This window comes from Cervus elaphus, chromosome 28 (assembly GCF_910594005.1).
Source record: "Cervus elaphus chromosome 28, mCerEla1.1, whole genome shotgun sequence".
NCBI lineage: Eukaryota > Metazoa > Chordata > Mammalia > Artiodactyla > Cervidae > Cervus > Cervus elaphus.
In genome coordinates, this window is record NC_057842.1 from 21,518,973 (window position 1) to 21,543,940 (window position 24,968).

The 24,968-nt window shown below is 39.0% G+C and overlaps 1 pseudogene; it reads right to left on the reverse strand.

The window, feature by feature from the left end:
• Positions 1 to 21,274: 21,274 nt before the first annotated feature.
• Positions 21,275 to 22,258, reverse strand: LOC122685495 (annotated as a pseudogene).
• Positions 22,259 to 24,968: the final 2,710 nt, after the last annotated feature.

Here is a 24,968-nt window from a genome sequence, read left to right on the forward strand (position 1 = left end):
TATACCCCAACAAAAATTTAAACATCATAAATCAATTATATCCAATTAAAAAAATTTTTTTTAAGAAAATGGCTCTCTACAACTAGAAAATCAATCCAGGACTGTGGAAGAAGAGAGCAGAGAATCAGGACTTGGACTCTTCACTGCCAGGGTCTCCTGCCTAACCTCAAGATACATCCATAAACCTAAATTAGAAAAAGAGTTATCAAGTGCTTGTAAGATAGGAAAATCTGGCTCTAAAGTTTCTGGTCTGGAAGAGAATACATGCAAGACATTTCTTACTCAGTTAAGGAAACGCCTCTCATCAATAAGCCTGAAGATGGGATTTGTTATACACAGGGAAGAGAAACTTTCTCTTACAGAGAACATGCAAGTTCAATGCCAGCTAACTATTTGCCTGATAAGAATGAGCACAGAGAAAATGATCACAGTGCATCAGAAGAAATGCTAGGAAACAACTGACCCTAGATTCCATTAAGGCTCTTAGGTAAGCCTCTCCCTGGCACTCAGTGCTCACAACATGCTTTTAATGAATGAATGAATCAGTGTATAAGCTGTTCCTGTGTGGGCAAAAGCCAGTTCTGAGTAACCCACAGCCTTGGGTGTTAATAGCCTATGAGATTAACACTTATTTTCCTATTTAAACTCTTACACACATTCCTGAAAGTAATATATTATTTACTCTAGTTTATAGAAGAGGAAACCAAGATTTAGAAATGTGTTCAAGATCATACATTACATAATAAGTGGAAAAATTGGGATTAAACTCAGTTCTGACTATCTTCAAAGAACATGCTCTTAATATACTCTACCATGATGCTTCTATGAGTTCCCAGTAGCTAAACATGATTTAATGCTGAACCTTGAAACATTATTTCCTCTCTGACTCAAGATTCCAAGCAGACAGCCATTTGATTACACTACAGGACACGAGAACGTGAGCATCCAGAGAGGGCGGGGGGCTGCCATCGAAGCGGTCTTCCGGGTTGGTAAATGAAGCCAGTCCTTTAAAATGAGTATGACTAGCTCTGTGCTGTAACATAATTGGACATGGTTTGTAAGTAACTGACTTTAGTGACTGGAAATTATTAACACTTTCGCATGCATGCTTAGTCTCTTCAGTCATGTCCGACTCTTCTGCAACCCCATGGACCATGGCCTGCCAGTCTCCTCTGTCCATGGGATTCTCCAAGGCAAGAATACTGGAGTGGGTTGCCATTTCCCTCTCCAAATCTTCCACATAGTCTCACCAAATCTTTCAGAGGTTAGTTGTCAGAAGGAACGAGGAAAATGAAACAGGCATAAAGCTGCTCTGACCCTCTTCTAAAGACCTGCCTGAATGGAGGCATCAAAGCTCATGAATGGGCCATCTATGAGAGTCTAACAGCTAGAAGGAGACCCCCAGGCTATTCAGTTTCTTTCGCCTGCCTGTCCCCAGAGCCCCTACATGAAGAATATTGAGTGCATAGTTCCAAATGATCACCCCCATATTGGCTGAAATCACAACGTGCAGAAATTACCTTTGTTTAATAAGCAAGTGTCCCTGGTAGGTAAGAGATTATCAGACATTTACAACTTTGAACCAGTTTGTTCAGGCAGCTCCCTCCTAATTCCTTATTGGGATGAATGTACTATAAATGTGGTAGTCCTAAAAAATGGAGAAGAATGGATAAAAATTTTGGAAATAAGGGTGAAACAGAAAGAGTCGAGGGGGAAGCAGCCAGAGGGCAATGAGAAATTCAGAAAACCGAGGTTCTTTTTCTAAACTTGATAATGGCATCAGCCTTGCAAGAGTGCTAAGACAGGAATATATTGGGTATAAGAAGCAAGTACAACGGCACTGCCCAGGGGAGAAGATATACATATTGGGCTACAGCCAAGCTTCCCAATCAATGTGCTGCCAGCACTGAAGCCCTCAGGTCTCATCCTCAAGGCAGGCTGTTATGGGTTGTTGCTGGGACGGCTGGAGCCCAATGTGAAGGATGCTGAAATACGCTGAGTTAGAGCACAGACTTTACAATCAGGAAAATGCAGCTTTACTAGTTTCTCTGCTGTGTGATCGCAGGTAGGCAAGTTACCATCTCTGAACGTTGCAATTCCATGCAGGAAATAAGAATACTTGTCTAGGGCCATAAGTATTGTGCAGTTAAACATGCAAAAGTCTTAGCAGAGTTGCAGACTCATACAGATACTTATGGTGGGATAATTGGCTAACTGAAAGTATTACAAACATTTATAAATATAATAAGTTGTAAGAAAATGTAAGACTATTCTAGCCTTTCATGCATTTGCTGCCTTTTTACCATGTAAAGTTCTAAGTCAGATCTGGAAACTGCACTAAGAGATAACCTAGAGTGCTGTGAACAGAGAACAAAGATTTCTTGGCTAACAATCTCCAGAGAAAAATGATTTCCATGCCATGTAGATGTGAAGGGCAGTGTACGTATCAGCTGTGCTCCTAGAGCTGCTATTCCTGGCAGGGACACAATGTCACTATCTCTTTCCTGGATGTTACTGAACACCCTGAATGTCTACCAAAGCAGGGTGCCCATAAACGCTGCTGTTGATGGCTACCTTAAATATCCTTGCCAGCAGTACTTGTGGGGACCCAAGTTCCATCCACCAGGAGTTAACTGAAGAGGTGTAAAAGGTAAAAACGTAGTTTAAATTGTATTCTAGTAAGTACAACACTCATTAAAGCTGGAAAACTATGTTTGTCATCTAAATAAAATATGTATGTGTACTAATCATTGCTTCTATTGCAGAGATTCAATTCTTTCCCTTTTTCTGATCTTAATATAAAAAAAAAAAGAATTCTGAACAGTTTCCTTTAACAGATTCTAAAAATAGTTCTTTCAGCTCTGGTCAGCATTAGCGGCCTAAGAAAGTTGGGAGATAGCTTTCATCATTCCTTCCATGTCTTTTATCCTCAAACCCTATTCATACTGTGTTTGTGGGGTTAGAAGTGCAATTATATCCAATCATGGAGGTGCTGGAAAGAGAACGGAAAAGTTGAACTAGTTCTCTTTTAAGAGAGCCATCATAAAATCTTAATTTGAAAATTGCCTAAGAAAAAAGCCTTCTCAGCCAATGTAAGCAGAAGAAAATTCACCTAACTATACAAAATAGTACCAAAACTTCACAAGTGCTGTTCCTTACTTCATATATATCATTTCAGCCCTCAGGAAGATTCCACTGTTGTCCACTGTTATTAAAATGATTTTCTTCCTAGAAGCTGATAGCAACTATTCCAAATCTTGGAAAAACAGTTTTCCAGTGCCAGATTTGTATACAGAAAATCTCAGAATAAACCAAAGTATTTCCCAGCAACATTTCCTGGAGTGCTTGCTCCTCCATGAGGTTTTAGAAGAGACCTTCTAGAAAGCCTAAATTCTGTCTTAAAAAGTATTCTTACTGGTACAAGGAGCTTCCATAGAAAGTACATTTGAAAAAAAAATTAACACCTTATTTATAAATTCCTAATGGGTTAGTCAAAAATCTTTTAATGACTGCAAGGATATAATTTTAGTTAGTTACACAGTTTGCAGATAAAAACAGAAGTGATATTCTCAGTTTTAAATCTGGAAAGAGTAGAGGAGGTAACTTTTAAATAGCTTAGCTATACAGTGGGCAGAAACAAAAGATGTGCAAAGGAGTGAAATTTCTGTTTTTCCAAGTGATACAAAAAAGAAGTGTATTTCAGACCAGACCAATATATTTCTTCACAAAGTAAGTTGATAAAAATGTTGGGAAGCTACAAAGCATGAGGCCACATGAATCAGAAAGTGTTTAATGGTGTACAAATTTTCAATTTCTTTAATGTAATTCCCTAAAACCCAGCTAGAAATATGACTTGAATACTCTCATGTAAATCTAAAGCACTGCAAAAACTTAACCCAGAGTTTCTCCTTTAGCTGAGCACTGGGAGACAGATGCAAAGCCCTGAGCCACATGAAAAACACTCATCCAAAAAGACTAAATCGAAAAGGTATTAGCATGATGGATGTGTCTAGTAGCCATTGAATAAAGAGAACCTCTTGGGAATGAAAAATAATTCATCTGGTTATAAAGGTTCATCAAAATACAATATATTATAAATTCTCTCCCCCTGAAGCAGTGACAGCGGTCTAATTCTGTTCCTTCCATAAGAAGGCTATTAAACTGTTGGAGACATAGCACAATCTATAAAACATGAAAGAGCCTTCAAAATGTGAAGAAATGAAGGAATGAATGCTAAGGACTGGGGTTTCTCCGATCTTCTCCTCCTAAATACCATAGCTGAACCACCTCAGAAATTAACCAGACTGCCTTTAAGATGAACTTGACATTTTAACATATTTAAAGGTGTTGGGGGGAGGGGTCCCAGAAAGCAGGAGACATAACGGATTTTAATGTGACTGACAGTGGGAAAGACTAACTTCACCCATTTTGTCTCTAAAATCATCCTAACATAGAAGCCAAAACACTCATTCATAGTGTCATTTCTTTGATTTGAGGTTTGGTCTCTGTAAGCCACCTAATGAAATATAAATGCTTTCCCTGAAAGAGAATACAGGACACCACCCACTGGCAGACTAACTTGTAAATCCATGTCTCAAATTAACAAAGACATGAGTTGACTAACGAAAAATAGGAACAAGAGTATTTCAGGGGTTAGGGACCATAGCCTTAAAAACATGAACTGAGAACAGTTGAGAACAAGAGGACAGATATGACACGTGGAAAGCCAGACCTTGAGATGAGGGTTGAAGAGGAGCAGACAAATGAGAAGAAAGTCTCAGACAATTTTTGCCCTTCCCACCTCCTTTTTCCCTGGGGATAGTCCTAGGTAGTGAGAGTCACTGTTCTCTCCCTAACTTTCGCTCCAGCCCCACTGTCTTCTCTCTTCACTTTCCTGTCACTATCCCCCCTACATCAAACATGCTGTTTTATATTGAATGGAATAATCTATTTCCTACACTGGGTTCTTGCTTTGTGCCAGGAATTGCTCTGTTTTTCATGTTGTATCTTATTTAATGCTCATACGACCCCTCAGAAATGATCATTTTCAAGAATTAGGTAATAGTATGATTATATTACCTGACAGATAAAGAAATTGAAGCTATCCCATATCTCACAGGTTTCTTAGGCAGAATGAACAAGATTTTGCATTAAGAAAGGTGTTCAGTCAATACCAGGCCCCTCTGTTTTCCTCATCCTCACTCTTGTGTTTGTCCTTTGGTGACTGGGAAATACATGTCCAGCTGCTTATCGAGTCAGGCTAACTCTTAGATAGCACAGACTTCTTGTCTCAAACTGGTTACATTACCTTCCATCACACTCTTCAATTAAAAATCATTTCAGACCCTCAGCTTCACCTCTTGTGACAGTGTGTGCCTCTGCTAAAAACTGCTTACTCTGAAGAGGCAAAATCTGACATCTTCTGTTATAAAATATCACTGACTCATTTTGTGTTCCAGGGTGCTCTTTGGAATACAAATTATATTACAGATAGTCTATCAGAAGAACGACCAACCACCATGGAGCCCCTGTTGTCCAGAGTTTAGCATAGGTCTGGCATATATGGAGGCATGCAATGAAAATTTTTGAATAAATAAAGGAGTTAAGTGATAGTCTCTCAGTCGTCTCTGACTCTTTGTGACCCCATGGACCGTAGCCCACCAGGCTCTTCTGTCCATGGAATTCTCCAGGGAAGAATACTGGAGTGAGTTGCCATTTCCTTCTCCAAAAGGAGCTAAAGGACTTTATTATGTTTTTAAATCAAAGAAAATATTTTAACATTCTCTGTGCCTATAATTCTGTTAACTATCAAACATTAGGTAGAGTTCAGAGGCAACTCTGGCTAGTTTTCATGTCCACCATCTGTCATATTCAATTTCTGATGAAGAATTTTTAGTGCAGAGGGAAATCTCAGGGAAGACATTTTCATTAAATGAGTTCTAATGATGTCTTATTTGAAGTTGACTATTAGGTGGAAGATAATTTAGCTAAATCAGTGTCTTGAAGGATTGCTCTCAGTGACATGGCCCTTCTAGTTCATTCAGGCCATTCCTTCATTGGGCAGAATAAGGACCTCAGTCACCTCAGTCCTAAAGTGATTTGATTGTGCAGAGGCTTGTCTCACTTTACATTCGTAGGAGACTGGAAATAAATCTAGGATTTGCTGACTAATTCCTCTGGCAGATATCAACTTTTAACATGCATGAGATATTCCCACTGTTATCTGCCTGGAGGGCATCAAAGGGAGAGAGGGAAATGTACTTTCTCAGAGCAAGCTGAGGCCAAGTCCTCACACAATCAATAGCATTACATTTTCCTTGGGTTCAAGACACAAGGAATTGTGATGGATAAGTAATAGAAAAGGAAAAAAAATCCGTCACATCACAGTTTTTCACCATCACATCTCAGTAAACATCAATGTGGAACAGCTCAGGTGCAATCAGCAATTTCTTCTAATAGGATTCAATGGCTTCAGTGACACCTTCTGATTGGACAGACTCGGTCTGAGAGTGACAGGGCATTCCAGCGCTCTAAGTATAGCCAGTATAAGCACCTATGACCACGACAGGACTTGAACAGTTCACTATTATTCACCTTTTACAAACAGAAACCAGAACCATTGCTTATGTCCATTAAATGTCATATTAATTACCAACAACAAATCCAAGTCATTTGTTTTCTCTCTAAACTAACTTAACCTAATAGGTAGCCCACTCTGCTGTTAGAGAGAAAAGTGGAAGGCAAGGTAAGAAGATAACCTCTTTAAAATTAGCATTCTTGTCGTTGTTTAGTCACTAAGTTGTGACTCTTTTGTGACCTCATGGACTGTGGCCCACCAGGCACCTCTCTGTCCATGGGATTCTTCAGTCAAGAATACTGGAGTGGGTTGCCATTTCCTTCTCCAGGGGATCTTCCTGACCCAGGAGTCAAATTGTGCATTAGCAGGCGGATTCTTTATCACTGAGCCACCAGGTAAGCACTAACATGAGCATTACCTAACAGAATATAAAAAATAGTTACTAATAAAGAAGTGGAGAAAAGGTATACCTCAGGATCTCCAAAAATTCAATACTGATAAGTTATCAAAACAACCTCAGTGATAGCACACTCTGCAAGCAGAAGAGCCCCTCAGCTTTACAAAGAAAAGTAATTCATTCACTTACTCTGTGTGGGGCTTCCTGAGTGGCGCTGGTGGTGCAGAAACCCCCTGCCAATGCCGGAGACATAAGGCACACAGGTTCGGTCCCTAGGTCAGGAAGATCCTGTGAAGGAGGGCATGGCAACCCACTCCAGTATTCTTGCCTGGAGAATCTGATCGACAGAGGAGCCCTGCGGGCTACAGTCCATAGCAAAGAGGCAACTGAAGCAACTTAGCATGCATTCTGTGTGATTAACATGAAAATAAGCATAAAAACCCGGAAGAAACAGAGAGAAAACAACAACAACAACAACAAAAAAAAAACCAGAAGTGGGAATAAGACATAGCTACAGAGAATGAAAAACTAGGAGAGGAAGACAGACAGGGAGACAGGAAGAAAGAAGTATGCACTGAGCAGAAGACAATGTGGTGTAACATAAATCTTGGTTTGTACCCTTTCTCCCCCAATCCTATGGCCTGTAAATGTTTAAAACTCATGCTGGAATTTGTGCAAACTGTGGGAGTTGGGGAGAGGGAAAGGCTTCACTGATCCCAACTGTGAATGTCTCCAATAGAAATCTGAAACCACCCCCAACATTTTATCCTTTTTAGGTAATAATCTTTTTGCTCAAACATCCTATGTTTCTTCCTTTATCTTTGAAGTTCTATGGGAAGTAAGAGTAAGTATATGGAAGACTGATCACCTGCAGAATGGCCTCCAAAAAAGGTGCTGCCCTCCTTCAAACTCCTTGGAATTCAGCCATGAGCAGTGCTATGAAAATAAGTCCCGGTCAACTTCAAGGCTAGGGGCACAGTGCCCTGATCACACTAGAGTGAAAGCTGTGGTAACTACCTCATTGCGTCACACATACAACTGCAGGGCTTAACCCCAAACCCCATATTACATCAGGGATACAACACTGGGGGCTCCCCTCACCATGAATGCTAATCTGGAAGATTAGGGTGGCAGCCAAGATTTTGCTACAGTGAAAGACTATTGATCTTGATCAACACAGAAGACAACCAGTGCTTCCATAATCATACAGCTTACAAGTTCTCCAGTTCAAGTGTTAGAATCCCAATCCTGGAATCTGACGTTTAGCCCTGCCACATCTCTGCGCACAACTGACTCAGAACACAATCATTTTTCTTGCCTCCCTGAGTTTCCCACCAATAAACATCACCATCAAGCCTAAAAGGCATGCTTCAGGGTTATGTGACACGGTTTTCATAATAGCCAGTGATTTTATAAAGTATATTTTATTATGGAAAGGTTACCCTGATTTTAACATAACAGACTACTAACGATGTAAAACTATTTGAATTGGTGGCTCAGTGGTAAAGTATCTACCTTATAATTTAGGAGATGCAGTTTCCATACCTGGGTTTGGAAGACACCCTGGGGAAGGAAACGGCAACCCACGCCGGTAATCTTACCTGGGAAACCCCGTGAACAGAGGAGCCTGGTGGGCTACTGTCCATGGGGTCTCAAAAGAGTCTGACATGACCTAGCAACTAAACAACAACAACACTGCTACTCCATTCCCTGCCTCCAAAAAACGTTTTTTAATCACTAGCAATTAACAGTATTAGAATCAACCCAAACTTTAGTTTGAAGCACAGAGCCTCTTCACTCCTGCGTCCCTCTGTCTAGGGGTAAGCAGCCAGTCCACATCTTTTTGAATGACTGCCCTGTGCACTGATTCCAGAGCACTTCTCATGGTGCCACAGAGAAAGGGCTAGAGGAAGGTCATAAGAGATTGTCACTCATTTGATCTCCAGGTGCCAGGTGGCCACGGTCTCTTCCAGATATCAGATTGCTATTTTTACTGCAGTCAGCCACAGGTGACAAAAGTGAAAGAACAAGAGAAAAAAACTGACACAACCTAGTAACCCTACAGGAAAAAAGAAAGAATGCATGCTGGTGGTACTGGACAATCAGCACATATGATCTTTCTGTAGAACAATCAGAATGCCAACATCACTGTTTGGGATTAAGAGAGACACTGAGCAACAAAATGGGTTTTCCACCCGGAAGTAGGAATATGAGTTCTGCTTGAGGAAGAAAACACCAATTTCCACAATATTCAAACCCATTACTCTCATAGCTTCTTGTCTTTTAGTTAGAGAGGAGCCTCTCTGGTTGTGATAATGCATCAACACATCAGTAGTCTCTTTGGAGATGAACAATTTAAGAAAAATAATAAAAGATTAGATAAAACAACACTGAGGACCTTTTTAGTCTCTGAAAAATACAACCTCACGAGAAAGTGGATACCTGGCTAATTTCAAAATGCAACTGAAAATTCATTTCTGCATTACTTTGAAAATTTTTATAGTTCTTTGAAATTGCATTTTTAAACTACTTCTTGCTTTGTTCTCAAAAGATTTTTTTTCCCTCCTATTTCTCTCTGAAAGTTTTCCCTCAAACGAAAATTTTATCTGAAGTTCTAAAAACATGCTGCTCTGTCCTCCTTTTTTATTTTGAATTACTTCTCCCTCCTGGCTTGTTTTTTGTTTTGTCTTTTTTTCTCTTCTGATTTGAAAGCAGGGTTGGAAATTCTATGAGATGTGAAAGCTTTGAAAAGTGAAAACCTGTGTAGCCTTATCTCTATCAGTTAATAAAAATGAAGCCTTTTTTCCTAGGTGCTTTTGCTTATGGAGGCTCACTTACACTGAACTAGTTTCTTTTTTTCACTGAACAAACACAAAAAAAAATCTGTCAGCAGGCATTTCTCAGTGTGAGAGGCCTCAAAAAGGCAACAGCAAATCTACCTTCTTTGTTGGAGATATTTCTGCTATGATGATGATTCCCAGCCTATTTCAAGAAGAACTAGGTGCCCCAGGGGACCGCATATAAGCTGCTGTATCTTGCATGACTAAATAATCAGCTTGAATTTGACCCATGTTGGTACCAAACCTATATTCCAGCTTAAGACCTCTTATGCTTCTCTCCCAGGAGACACTACCAAGAGTCTGTGTGCCTAGAGACTAGAGTACAGGCCCTAGGATCCTAGCTCTAACCCATATCAGCTGCGCATCCTTGGACAGATTTCTTAATGTCCCTTTGCCTTCACGTCCCCATTTGTATGTGGAAATGATTCTGGTGAAAGCACCTAATAACTCACCTTAGGAGAGTCCTTGGCACAAAGGAAGCGTTCAAAAGCATCAGTGATTGCTCTGAAATCACATATTTGGAGGGCAATGAATTAAACTGTCTTGCCACAGTCCCTACAACTTCATTTTTATGAATCTCCTTCTGATATTAATTATAGCATAGAATCACTCCAATATAATTTTTTGGTAGAAAAATCAGTTGTGGAGTAAGAGCAGGTTCCAGGGACACTCTGGAAGGCTCTTGTTTCCCTTCATCTGATGATGGCTCTTTTCAGAGAAGTGAGAAACCAGCTCTGTGAAGCTATGGATTTGTAAGCTCTTGATCCAAAGGGTCAGTTTCAGAAATTTCCCAGAGTCAGAAGCCCAGAGCCTGAGCTATTAAAGTGAGCAGTTCCCTCAGGGTACTTCAGAAATGAAGGGTCCGTTCCCTTGACTAAGCCTCACGCTCCCTTCCAGTATACTAACACTGGCATGATTAAGTTCTCTCACCCACAACTTCAATCCCTGATTCAACTGAAAAATATAACCTATAAAGATGTTTCCCATTAATCCCAGCACGTGGCAGTAGACAGTATATTTGCTTAAAGATTCATGACTCTGTTTTAGGATCCTTCTCTATCTTGAGAGAATCCAGGCATACTGCTCACCCTACCTCAGTCTCAGCTTTTACGTACAAAAAAATTGGAATAAGAAAAGCTGCCCTGCAGCATTTATCATGGGAATTCAAAGTAAAAATACTTTAAGTTTCCAATACAGTCCTTAACAAAGAATAAATTGTAAATTCACGGATATTACTTTTATTATTGCAATTATCATTCTAATGAAAACACAGTACACATGATTTCTTTATCCATAAGGAACTCTTGAGTGAATCTGATTTTAGTGAAGCTGGGGATCAGCAGAAGGAAAGTAAGAGGATAGGTGACGTAGTAAAAGCTAAGAAAGAAATTAAGATGAGAAGACAGATCTGATGAATGTGTCTTTTATGTATCTTTACATCAGAGACCATAGACCTTTTGAGAATCTGGTAAAACCTAAGGATCCTATCCCCAGAAAAATAAATTCACACATGACATTTTATGGCTCCAAGAACTCCAGGATATGAACTACGAAAGTCTAAACCAGCATTTTCCAAACTGTACATTATAACTCACCGTGGGTAAAAGCAATCTAATCAGTTTGACTACCTTATTTTAAAGAAATACATATCTTGTCTATGTTTATTTGTTATTCAGTCACTCAGTCATGTCCAACTCTTTGTGACCCCATGGACTGTAGCACACCAGGCATCCCTGTCCTTCACAATCTCCTGGAGTTTGCTCAGATTCATGTCCATGGAATCAATGATGCCACCTAACCATCTCATCCTCGGTTGCCCCCTTCTCCTCCTGCCCTCAATCTTTTTCCAGGATCAAGGTCTTTTCCAGTGAGTCACCTCTGCATCAAGTAGCCAAAGTATAGGATCTTCAGTTTCAGCCTCTGTCCTTTCAATGAATATTCAGGGTTTATTTCCTTTAGGATAATTTGATTTCCTTTAGGACTAAGTTGATCTCCTTGCAGTCCAAAGGAATTTCAAGAGTCTTCTCCAGCAACAGGGTCTTTTCCAATATAGAAAGTAATGTAATGACAATATTGGGAAGTATTACATATAATAGCATTATTTCATAAAATCTTTGTGTCAAGTATGTACGTGTGTGTGTGTGTGTGTGTAATTCTTAGATACACCAGATCACAGGGTTAAATGCATTTCTTCCATATTTATGTTCAAAAACATTTACAATACACTGTTTAGCTAGAGTAATCAATATAGCTACTTACCTCCAATAAAAATTTCTCTACAAGAACACATCCATTAATTTGAACTCTCCTGTGATGAACTACTTAAGAAATACCCAAATCTTCTCATCCCTTAAGTATAATAAGAATACAAACTCAAAGATAACCATGACTTTTACTAAATAGTAGACATGTTAAAATAAGAAATATAGCAATGTTTCTGTGACTAATATAGAGCTACAATTTGAGGACATCAGAACAACAGAAACTATTTTTAAAATTCAAAAGAAAATCCAAGTAGTGTGCTGAACACAAGGCAATTTCCATGTTTCAAGAAAGTTCTGAAATTTAACATATACCCTTCTGTTTCATGTGAGGGGCAAGCAAGGTAGCACTTAAGTAATCTCGATCATTACTTAGAAGTAATCTAGATTATATCTCTGAGAAGATCTTAAGGGAGAAGAGACACCATGAAATGTGAAAACATTTCACATATGTTTCACATATGTGAAATGTGAAGCCACTGCAGCAAGGGAAGCCTCTTATCTAGATGAAAATAAAGAACAAACAGGCAGAGAGAACACTGCTCTTCAAGTAAAATACCAAGAATCAAAAGGTAAGACTGGATGCTAGGAGGCAGGTTACATAAATACATGACACAAGAGAAGCCACTGCATAAAGAACAGGCCACCAATAATCATAGCTGCTTTCATATTTACATAATAACATAAGAATGCATCCATGACAAAAGTCTTCCACCCTTTCTCTTATTCCCCAGACTTTAAGAGAATCTCACCTATGTTCATACCCATCTCCATCAGTCATTAAAGCTTAGCACATTGTCATCCTCAGTACAGAGCCTCACTCTTAAGATGTATACTGTGTACCCTTACAGCAAAAAGATTATAGAGCAGGGATTGGGGAAAAGAAAATCTTTAGTCTCAGTGTTCAGCCTAATACTGTTACTAAAACAATTAAAAAATATATTCTTTCAGAATCCCCTAACATTTCCATATTTGTGTTTTAGGGACAATGTGCATAGAAATGGGAGACAATGAAATGAGAAATGCTCTGACCTGTTTTGAATTGCGTTGTCGAACCCAGGATGTATAAGGAAAAAGTTAAGAGGAGATGACAGGGCATCTTGTAGTATGGGAGTCTGAGGTGAAGGGATCCCAAGGTGGCAGCAACTTCTCAAGGGACCTGTGGTGACACTTTTTCCAATAAGCAGGCAACAAGTTTACTGATGCTTCTGATTATCTTCATCAATGTCTTCTCAACATGACAAGGAAAAATAAACCCACACGGCTTTATAAAAACTTTAGACAGTGTAAATTATTAACATCATCTTCTTTATTACTCCACTTGCATCAGCATTTTATAGCTGATACAAACCTAAAAAAACTAATACTGCAGATGGTGGAGAAGAGGCCATCAGCACAAAATCTGGGGCAGAGTATGGTCATAATCACTCTACAAGTGGCAGCTCTTCTAAATCTAAGGGACACTGAGAGATTGAGTAGTAGCAAGGGCCACCACACCAGTAAATAAACACATTCTGAATTAGCAAACAGTACACAGTGCTACCAACTTACAAAATGCAAAGAAGTGATATCCAGTCCCTGCCAAGGAGAACCCAAAAGAACATTTTTTTTTTTTTTCAAAAAGAAATGACAAACTCAAATCTGGCAAAATAGAAACACCTCCAAATATAAACTGGCTCAAGTAATCACAATTTTTAAATGGATACGGAGGCTCTTCATAACATCAATATATTAAAATAAGAAAATAATTTCAGAATAAAAATAATTATGTCCAACAATAACATAACTAAAAATTATGGTTTTACATCCCACCACAAGGTTCATGAACATAAAATAACTAGTAACAGAAAAAATACTGCTAGGAGAAGGGAAGGACATGGGGGAAAGGCCGTCACTCAGGCAGAATGCAAAGAGAAAACATAAGATAAATATGGAGCTGACATTTAGAACAATCCTCTGGAAAGACAGCCTTCTGGCAAACAGAAGGTAATACGGAAGGAAGTTGAAACCCACAGAGCACTGACAATAATGACAGGAACAATGCTCAACCTCTAACTAGACTAACAAAACCCCACTAAAGTCCTAGCAGAAGGACAAGAGTGCCCATGTACAAGCATTAAAATCTACTTGTTCTAGAGTGTGGAGGTCAAGATGGCAGAAGAGGAGGACTAGGGCTTCACCTCTCCTCAATAAGTACATCAGGAATACATATACAAGTGGAACAGTGTGCTCAGAGTACCTCCTGAACACTAGTAGAGGATTTCAGAAACCTAAAAGGACAAGAAAAGATCCCCGTGTAGGCAGTTTTGTTTTTATTGTTTGCTTTGGTTGGGTGGGGGGGTGGGGGGCGGTTAGTTCTGTCTGTTTGGTTGTTTTCCTGTTTTTTATTTTCTTTGTGGGCTCTTGGTTCCCTGGGTGAGCGTCAAACCTGAGCTCCCATGGAGGGAGCACTGAGTCCTGGCCATTGGACTGCCAGAGAATTGCCAGCCCCAGGGGATGTTAATTAGCATGAGCTCTCCTAGAAGTCTCCATCTCAGCCTAAAGACCCAGCTTCACTGAACGGCCTGGAAGCTCCAGTGCTGGAAGACCTCAAGCCAAACAACTATCAAGATAGGAACACACCCCACCCATTGGCAGACAAACTGCCTAAAGTTGCACTCAGCTCAAAGACAACCCAAACACACTCCTTGACATCCCTTTGCCCACAAGAAGGACAAGGCCCAGATCCACAAACCAGAGTGCAGGTATCAGTCCCTCCCACCAGGAAGCCTACACAAGCGCCCAGACCAACCTCACCCACCAGGGGACAGACACCAAAAGTAAGAGGAACTACAACCCTGCAGCCTGCAGAAAGGAGGCCATAAACACAGTAAGTTAGAAAAAGTAAGATCACAAAGAAGTATATTGCAGGCAAAGGAGCAAGGTAAAAATCTACAAGCCAACTCAATGAAGAGGAGATAGGCAATCTACCTAAAAAATATTTCAGAGTAATGACAGTAAAGATGACCCAGGATCTCAAGAAAAGAAGAAAGGCACAGATTGAGAAGATACAGAAGTATTTAATGAGAATATAGAAAAAGTAAAGACAAACAGTGATGAACAGTATAATAACTGAAATGAAAAGCAGAGTAGAAGAAGGAATCAATAGCAGAAAAACTAAGGCAGAAGACCAGATAAGTGACTTGGAAGATAGAATGGTGAAAATCAGTACTGTAGAAAAGAATAAAAAAAAATTATGAAAAAAATGAGACTAGTCTCAGAGACCTCCAGTACATTAAATGTACCAACATGTGAGATACAGGTGTCCCAGAAGAAGAAGAGAAAGAGAAAGGGTCTGAGAAAATATCTCAAGAGCTTATAGTTGAAAACTTCCTAACATGGGAAGGGAAATAGTACCCAAGCTCAGGAAATGCAGAGCCCCGTACAGGATAAACCCAAGCAGAAAAACATAAGACATGATTAATCAAATTAACAAAAATTAAATATAAAGAAAAAATATAAACAGCAGCAAGAGAAAAGCAACAAATAACATACAAGGAATCTGCATAAGGTTATCAGCTAATTTTCCAGCAGAAACACTGCAGGGAAGAAGGGAGCAGCATGATATATTTAGAGTGAGGAAAGGGAAAAACCTACAACCAAGAATACTCTGGCCAGCATGGTTCTCATTCGGATTCAATGGAGAAATCAAAAGCTTTACAGACAAACAAAAGCTAAGAGATTTCAGCACTACCAGAACAGCTTTATAACAAATGCTAAACAAACTTTTCCAGGTGGAAAACACAAGAGAAATAAAAGACTTACAAAAACAAGCCCAAATAATCAAGAAAATGGCAATAGAAACTTACATACTGATAACTGGATTAAAAGCTTCAACCAAAAGATCCTAGCTGAATGGATACAAAACCAAGACCTGTGTATGTGCTGTCTTCCAAAGACCCAATTCAGACCTAGGGACAAATACACACAGAAAATGAAGGGATGGAAAAAGATATTCCACACAAATAGAAATCAAACAAAACTGGAGTACCACTACTCATATCAGACAAAATAGACTTTAAAATAAAGACAGTTATAAGAGACAAGGAAGGACACCACATAATGATCAAGGGATCAATCCAAGAAAAAGGTATAGCAATTTAAAATATATATGTACCCAAAATAAGAGCACCTCAATTTATAAGGCAACCATACAAGAGGATCTTAATGACCCTGATAATCACAGTGGTGTAATCACTCATCTATAACTAGACATCTTGGAGTGCAAAGTCAAGTGGGTCTTAGGAAGCATCACTACAATGTTAGTGGAGGTGACGGAATTCCAGCTGAGTTATTTCAAATCCTAAAAGATGATGTTGTGAAAGTGCTGCATTCAATATGCCAGCAAATTTGGAAAACTCAGCATTGGCCACAGGAATGGAAAAGGTCAGTTTTCATTTCAATCACAAAGAAAGGCAATGCCAAAGAAAGTTCAAACTACTGCACAATTGCACTCATCTCACATGCTAGCAAAGTAAAGCTCAAAATTCTCCAAGCCAGGCTTCAACAGTACATGAACCGAGAACTTTCAGATGTTCAAGCTGGATTTAGAAAAGGCAGAGGAACCAGAGATCAAATTGCCAACATCCATTGTATCATCAAAAAAACAAGAGAATTCCAGAAAAGCATCTATTTCTGCTTTATTGACTATGCCAAAGCCTCTGACTGTGTGGATCACAACACACTGTGGAATATTCTTAAAGAGATGGGAATACCAGACCACCTTACCTGCCCCTCCTGAGAAATCTGTATGCAAGTCAAGAAGCAACAGTTAGAACTTGCCATGGAACAACAGACTGGTTCCAAATCGGGAAAGGAGTCTGTCAAAGTTGTATACTGTCCCAATTATAGAAAAAAAAAAAAGACAACTGTAAAAACAACAAACACATGGAGGCTAAATAGTATGTTACTAAATAATCAATGGATCATTGAAGAACTCAAACAGGAAATCAAAAAATGTCTAGAGACATATGACAATGAAAAGACAATGATCTAAAACCTATGGGACGCAGCAAAAGCAGTTCTAAGAGGGAAGTTTATAGCAACACAATCTTAACTCAAGAAAAAAAAATCCTGAACATCCTACCCTTACACCTAAAGCAACTAGAGAAAGAAGAACAAACAAAACCCTAAGTTATTAGCGGAAACAAGTCATAAAAATTAGAGTGGTAATAAATGAAATAGAGATAATTAAAACAATAGCAAAGATAAATGAAACTAAAAACTAGTTCTTTGAGAAGATAAACAGAATTGGTAAACATTTAGCTAGACTTTTCAAGAAAAAAGGGAAGAGGATTTAAATCAATAAAATTAAAATGACAAAGAAGAAGTTACACTGGACACCACAGAAATACAAAGGATCATAAGAGAGTACTACATGCAACTACACCAATAAAAAGGGCAATCTAGAAAAAAATGGATAAATTCTAAGATACAAGCTTCCAAGACTGAACCAGGAAAAAACTGAAAATATGAACAAACCAATCACAAGTACTTAAATGTTATTAAAAATCTTCCAGCAAAGAAACAGTCTAGGATCAGATGGCTTCAAAGGCAAATTCTCTCAACATTTAGTGAAGAGGTACCACCTACCCTTCTGAAACTTTTCCAAAGAATTACAGAGGAAGGAACACTCCCAAGCTCATTCTACAAAACTACCAACCACCCTGATACCAAAACCAGACAAAGATAGCACACACAAAAAAGAAAATTACAGACCAATATCACTGATAAACATAGACGCAAAAATCCTCAACAAAAGACTAGCAAACCAAATGCAGCAACACATTAAAAGGATCACATACCATAATCAAATGAGCTTCATCTCAGGGACGTACAAATTTTTCAATATCCACAAATCAATCAGTGTTATACATTGAAAAATAAAAACCATATGATCATCTCAATAGATGCAGAAAAACCATTTGACAAAATTCAACATCCATTTGTGAGTAAAAAAAAGCCCCTCCATAAAGTGGGTATTGAGGGAACCTACCTCAACATTAAAAAAGGCCATATATGACAAACCCACAGCAAACATCACTCTTGATGGTGAAAAACTGAAAACATTTCCCCTAAGACCAGAAACAAGACAAGGATGTCCGCTCTCACCATTATTCAAAAATAGCTTTGGAAGTCCTAGCCATAGCAATCAGAGAAGAAAAGGCAATACAAAGAATCCAAATTGCTAAAGAAGTAAAATTGTCACTGTTTGCAGATGACTTAATACTATACATAGAAAACCATGAAGATGCTACCAGGAAACTGCTAGAGCTCACCAATGAATTTGGTAAAGTTGCAGAAGACAAAATTAAATCACAGACTCTCTTGCATTCTTATATACAAACAACAAAAGATCAGAAAAAGAAATCAAGGGGGAAATTCCATTTAGCATTGCATAAAAAAGAAAAACTACCTAGGAATAAACCTACTTAAGAAGGCAAAAGACTATAAGATACTGATGAAAGAAGTCAAAGATGACACAAACAGATAGAGAGATAGACCATGTTCTTGGATTGCAATAATCAATATTGTGAAAATGACTATACTACCCAAAGCAATCTACAGATTCAATGTAATTCCTATCAAATTATCAATGGTATTTTTCACAGAATTAGAGCAAATCATTACACAATTTGTATACAAATCATTATACAATTTGAAAACACACAAGATTACAAATAGCCAAACCAATCTTGAGAAAGAAAAATGGAGCTGGATGAATCAGGCTCCCTGACTTCAGACTATACTCCAAAACTACAGCTATCAAAACAGTATGGTAACAGCACAAAAACAGAAATTCAGTCAAAGGAACAGGATAGAAATCCGAGAAATAAACCCACGCACTTATGGTCACCTAATCTATGACAAAGGAGGCAAAAATATACTATGCAGATAAGATGGTCTCCTCAATAAGTGGAGCTGGGAAAACTGGAGAGCTACATGTAAATGAATGAAATTAGAACACTTCTAACACTATATACAAAAATAAACTCAAAATGGATGAAAGATCTAAATGTAAGGCTGGATACTATAAAATTCTTAGAGGCAAACATAGGCAGAACACTCTCTGACATAAATCCAAGCAAGATCTTTTTTGATCCATCTCTGAAATTAATGATTATAAAAACAAAAGTAAATAAATGGGGCCCAATTAAACTTCAAACCTTTTGCACAGAAAAGGAAATCATTAACAAAATGAGAAGACATTCATCAGAGTGGGAGAAAATATTTGCAAATGAAGTAACAAGGGATTAATCTCCAAAATACACAAACATTCACACAGCTCAATTTCAAAGAAACAAACAACCCAATCAAAAAGTGGGCAGAAGATGTCAATAGACATTTCTCCAGTCTATTGGAGAAGAATAAGACATAAAGATGACTAAAAATCACATGAAAAGATGCTCAACATCACTAATTATTAGGGAAATGCAAATCAAAACTACAACGAGGTATCACCTCACACCAGTCAGAATAGCCATCAAAAAGTCAACAATAAATGCTAGAGAGGATGTGAAGAAAAAGAAACACTCCTACACTTTTAGTGGGAATGTAAATTGGTATAGCCACATGTGGTATAGCTACATGGAGAACAGTATGGAGGTTCCTTAGAAAACTAAATATAGAGCTACCATATAATTCAGCAATCCCATTCCTGGGTACATATCTGGAGAAAACCATGATTCAAAAAATGCATGCAGTCCAATATTCACTGAAGCACTATTCACAATAGCCAGGACATGGAAGAAACCTAAATGTCCATCAACAGAGGAATGGGTAAAGAAGATGAGGTACATATACACAATGGAATATTACTTGGCCATAAAAAAGAACAAAATAATGTCATGTGTAGCAACATGGATGGACCTAGAAACTGTCATACTGAGTGGAGTAAGTCAGACAAAGACAAATATAATATGATATTGTTTATATGTGGAATCTAAAAAGGATACAAATGAATTTATCTACAAAACAGAAATAGAGTTACAGATGTAGAAAATAAACTTATGGTTACCGGGAGGTAAGATTGTTATTGTTGTTTCTCAGTCTCTAAGGCAGGTCTGACTCTTTGCAACCCTTTGAACAGCAGCATGCCAGGCTTCCCTGTCCTTCACCATCTAAGGGAGTTTGCTCAAACTCACGTGCATTGAGTTGGTGATACCATTCAGCCATCTCATCCTCTGTTGCCCCCTCCTCTTGCTTGAAATCTTTCCCAGCATCAGGGTATTTTCCGATGAGCCAGCTCTTGCATCAGTTGGTCAAAGCACTGGAGCTTCATCATCTGTCCTTCTGATGTATATTCACAGTTGATTTCCTTTAGGATTAACTGGTTTGATCTCCTTGCTATCCAAAGAAGTCTCAAGGGTCTTATCGAGCACCACAATTCAAAAGCATCAATTCTTTGGTGCTCAGCCTTCTTTATGGTCTAACTTGACATCCATACATGACTACTGGAAAGAACATAACCTTGACTATAAGGACCTTTGTTGGCTAAGTGATACCTCTGCTTTTTAATACACTGTCTAGGTTTGTCATAGCTTTTCTTCCAAGGAGCAAGAGTCTTTTAATTTCATGGCTGTAGTCACCGTCTGCAGTGATTTTGGAGCCCAAGAAAATAAAATCTGTCACTATTTCCACTTTTTCCCCATCTATTTGCCTCTTTAGTTCTTCTTCGCTTCCTGACATTAAAGTGCTATTATCTGTATATATGAGGTTGTTGATATTTTTCCTAGCAATCTTTACTCTGGCTTGTGCTGCATCCAGCCCAGCATTTCACATGATGTACTCTGCATATAAGTTAAATAAGCAAGATGACAATATAGAGCCTTGAGGTACTCCTTTCCCAATTTGGAATCAGTCCATTGTCCCAGGTCCGGTTCTAACTGCTGCTTCTTGACTGCATACAGGTTTCTCAGGAGGCAGGTAAGGTGGTCTGTTATTCCCATCTCTTCAAGAATTTTCCACAGTTTTTTGTGATCCACACAGTCAAAGGTTTTAGAGTAGTCAAAGCCTTCTGAAGTAGAAGTAGATGCTTTTTGGAATTCCCTTGCTTTTTCTATGATGTGACAGATCTTGGCAATTTGATCTCTGGTTCCTCCTTTTCTAAATCCAGCTTGTACATCTGGAAGTTCTTTTTTTTTTTTTTTTAAGTTTGCAAATTCTTTATATTTCCAGCTGTTGAGACAATATTTCTGAGAGCTGAGGTTACCTCTAGAGGCGAAACCAGAGCCAGCTATTAAGCAGCCAGAATGCTACAGTAATTGAATACATGACCATTTCTCGTTTAGCCCGTTCTTTGTTCTCCTCTTCCAGAAGTTGTAGACATCTATTTAGTTTGATTATCTGTCATCTTAATGAAGCTGCATCTACAACTGTCATGTCTTCTGAAGTTCCTTCAATCATTGCGTCTATATTTGAAATGCCATACCTGACGTTGTCATGATGAGGATTAGAAGTGGCAGCAGCAGACCCACCACGCAACATAGGTATGGAGTCAGTTTTGACCAGCTGTCCAGTTTGGCGAATAGCATTTTCACTCATAGAGCGTTCTCTTTTTAGCCTGCCAACTGCACGGATTTCCTCATTTTGAGGGGTTGGAGCAGGTCTTTCTAAATCCAGAAAATCTAGCGGCCTTTCACTCAGTGTAAGCACACGAGGTGGTGTTTTTAGAGCCAGAGGCTTAAAGGGAGTTCACTGTATAAGGTCAAGATCTGCTGGTCTTGAAAATGGAATGTCTTCATTATTTCCTGCTACCACAATTCTCTCCGGAACTTGCATAATCACACTAGCGTTTGAAATTCCTTCTTGAAATCCTTGTTCCAGGTCAGCATTTGGTGGTGCTACCTTTAATTTTTCCGGGACCCTCATTCGCTAACTAATACCTTCGGTGTATTCCATTTCATACTGAATTCGACTAATTTCCGCCATCTCAGCAGCAGTGGGAGAAGGAAAGGCCGCCCCACTCACTAAATGTGTACCAATTACTGCTTGCTCTTTGGCATTATCTGCTTCTGTGCTTCATATTAAATCCATTAACTTGCCTCAGTACACACATGCTGGATTTAGAGCCACTTTTGTCCCCCTGGGCCTGCTGGAGGGTCCCCGGCGAGGGCCGCCGCCCACCGGCTCCCGGGGTGCTCGGGTGGGCCCATCTGGAAGTTCTTGGTTCACGTATTGCTGAAGCCTAGCTTAAAGGATTTTGAGCATAATCTTGCTAGCATGTGAAATGAGGAAACACAGGGGAGGGATAAATTGGAAGATTGGGATTGACATATACACCCTATAACTAGGGAGGTGGGTGGGGGTTCAGGATGGGGGGAACATGTATACCCGTGGCTGATTCATGCTGATGTATGGCAAAAATCATCAAAATACTGTAATTATCCTCCATTTAGAATAAATGAATTAATTTTAAAAAAGACAATGAATAAGGATCTACTGTTATAGCACAGGGAACTCTACTCAGTACTCTGTAATGTTCTATATGGGAAGAGATCTAAAACAGAGTGTGAAAGGAAGTCAAAGTGAAAGTCGCTCAGTTGTGTCCAACTCTTTGTGACCCCATGGACTATACACAGTTCATGGAATTCTCCAGGCCAGAACACTGCAGTGGGTAGTCTTTCCCTTCTCCAGGGGATCTTCCCAAGCCAGGGATCAAACCAAGGTCTCCTGTATTGAAGGCAGATTATTTACCAGCTGAGCCACAAGGAAAGCCCAAGAATACTGGAGTGGGTAACCTACGCCTTCTCCAGTGGATCTTCCAGACTCAGGAATCGAACTGGGGTCTCCTGCATTGCAGGTGGATTCTTTACCAACTGAGCTTTCAGGGAAGCCCCCAAAAGAGTGTCTGTATGTATATATACAACTGATTTCCTTTGCTGTACATCTGAAACTAACACACCATTGTAAATCAATGATACTTCAATAAAAAATTATTGAAATAGAATATTCTCTCACGATTAAGTTCTGACGGATCTTTGACAACAAATAAGCAGTTTTAAAAGGCAACTAGGATGAAATGGAGTAACACAGAAAGACATAAAAATGCATTGATTTTTTTAATTAAGTAAGCCATTTGAAATATTCCACATTTTATTATTCCAAAAAGGAAAACTTTATTAACAGCTAGACAAAAAAATTAACATACTACTACTATACCAGAGTAATTGGAACAAATTGTACAAACTATAATACTAATACTAATACTGTATAAGGCTTCCCAGGTAACGCATGTCTCCAATGCAGGAGTCATAAGAGTCGTAGCTTCAACCCCTGAGTCGGGAAGATCCCCTGGAGAAGGAAATGCCAACCCACTCCAGTATTCTTGCCTGGAGAATCCCATGGACAGAAGAGACTGATGGGCTACAGTCCATGGAGTTGCAAAGAGTTGGACATGACTGTCCAACTAAGTCACTAAAGTGACTTAGCACTAGCACAATACTGTATTAGTATGTAGATATATCCTCCACATGCTATAACCCCAACAGTTGCTACATACCTATGAGACAATTATTGTTCTCATATAAATTTATGAACAACTATACTGATGCAAAGCACTTAAAAAATTCACTACGCATTTAGAAAAGCATATTAAAACATGATTACAGAACACAGTGTATTCAAAGAAATACAAATGAATATTTTTATAAGAAGGTATTATTGATGCTCTTGATCAAGACAAGACCATCTCTTATATTATTTAGAAATGTATCTTACAATAAATGATTAAACAACTAACAGTAGGAAAAACAAGTATAACATTCAGTTCAGTACAGTTCAGTCGCTCAGTTGTGTCCAAATCATTGCAACTCTAAGGTCTACAGCACACCAGGCTTCCCTGTCCATCACTACTCTGGGAGCTTGATCAAGCTCATGTCCATCGTATCAGTGATGCCATCCAACCATCTCATCCTCTGTTGTCCTCTTCTCCAGTGGCACTCAATCTTTCTCAGCATCAGGTTCCTTTCTAATGAGTCAGTACTTCGCATCAGGTGGCCAAAGTATTGAAACTTCTGCTTCAGTATCAGTCCTTCCAGTGAATATTCAGGACTGATTTTCTTTAGCATTGACTGATCTCCTTGCAGTCCAAGGACTCTCAAGAGTCCTTTCCAACATCACAATTCGAAAGCATCAATTCTTTGGTGCTCAGCCTTCTTCATGGTCCAACATCACATCCAAAATGACTACTGGAAAAACCATAGCTTTGACTAGACAGACCTTTGTCAGCAAAGTAAAGTCTCTGCTTTTTAATATATTGTCTATGTTTGTCATAGTGTTTCTTCCAAGGTGCAAGCGTCTTTTAATTTCATGGCTACAGTCACCATCTGCAGTGATTTTGGAGCCCCCCAAAATTAAGTCTGCCACTGTTTCCACTGTTTCCCCATCTATTTGCCATGAAGTGATGGGACCAGATGCCATGATCTTAGTTTTTTGAATGTTGAATTTTAAGCCAGCGTTTTCACTCTCCTCTTTCACTTTCATCAAGAGGCTCTTTAGTTCCTCTTCACTGTCTGCCATAAGGGTGGTGTCATCTGCATATCTGAGGTTATTGATAATTCTCCTGGCAATCTTGATTCCAGCTTGTGCTTCATCCAGCCTGGCATTTCTCATGATGTACTCTGCATATAAGTTAAATAAGCAGGGTGGCAATATACAGCCTTGAAGTACTCCTTTCCCAATTTGGAACCAGTCTGTTGTTCCATGTCTGGTTCTAACTGTTGCTTCTTGACTGCACACAGGTTTCTCAGGAGGCAGGTAAGGTGGTCTGTTATTCCCATCTCTTTAAGAATTTTCCACAGTTTGTTGTGATCCACATAGTCAAAGGCTTTAGCATAGTCAATGAAGCAGATGTT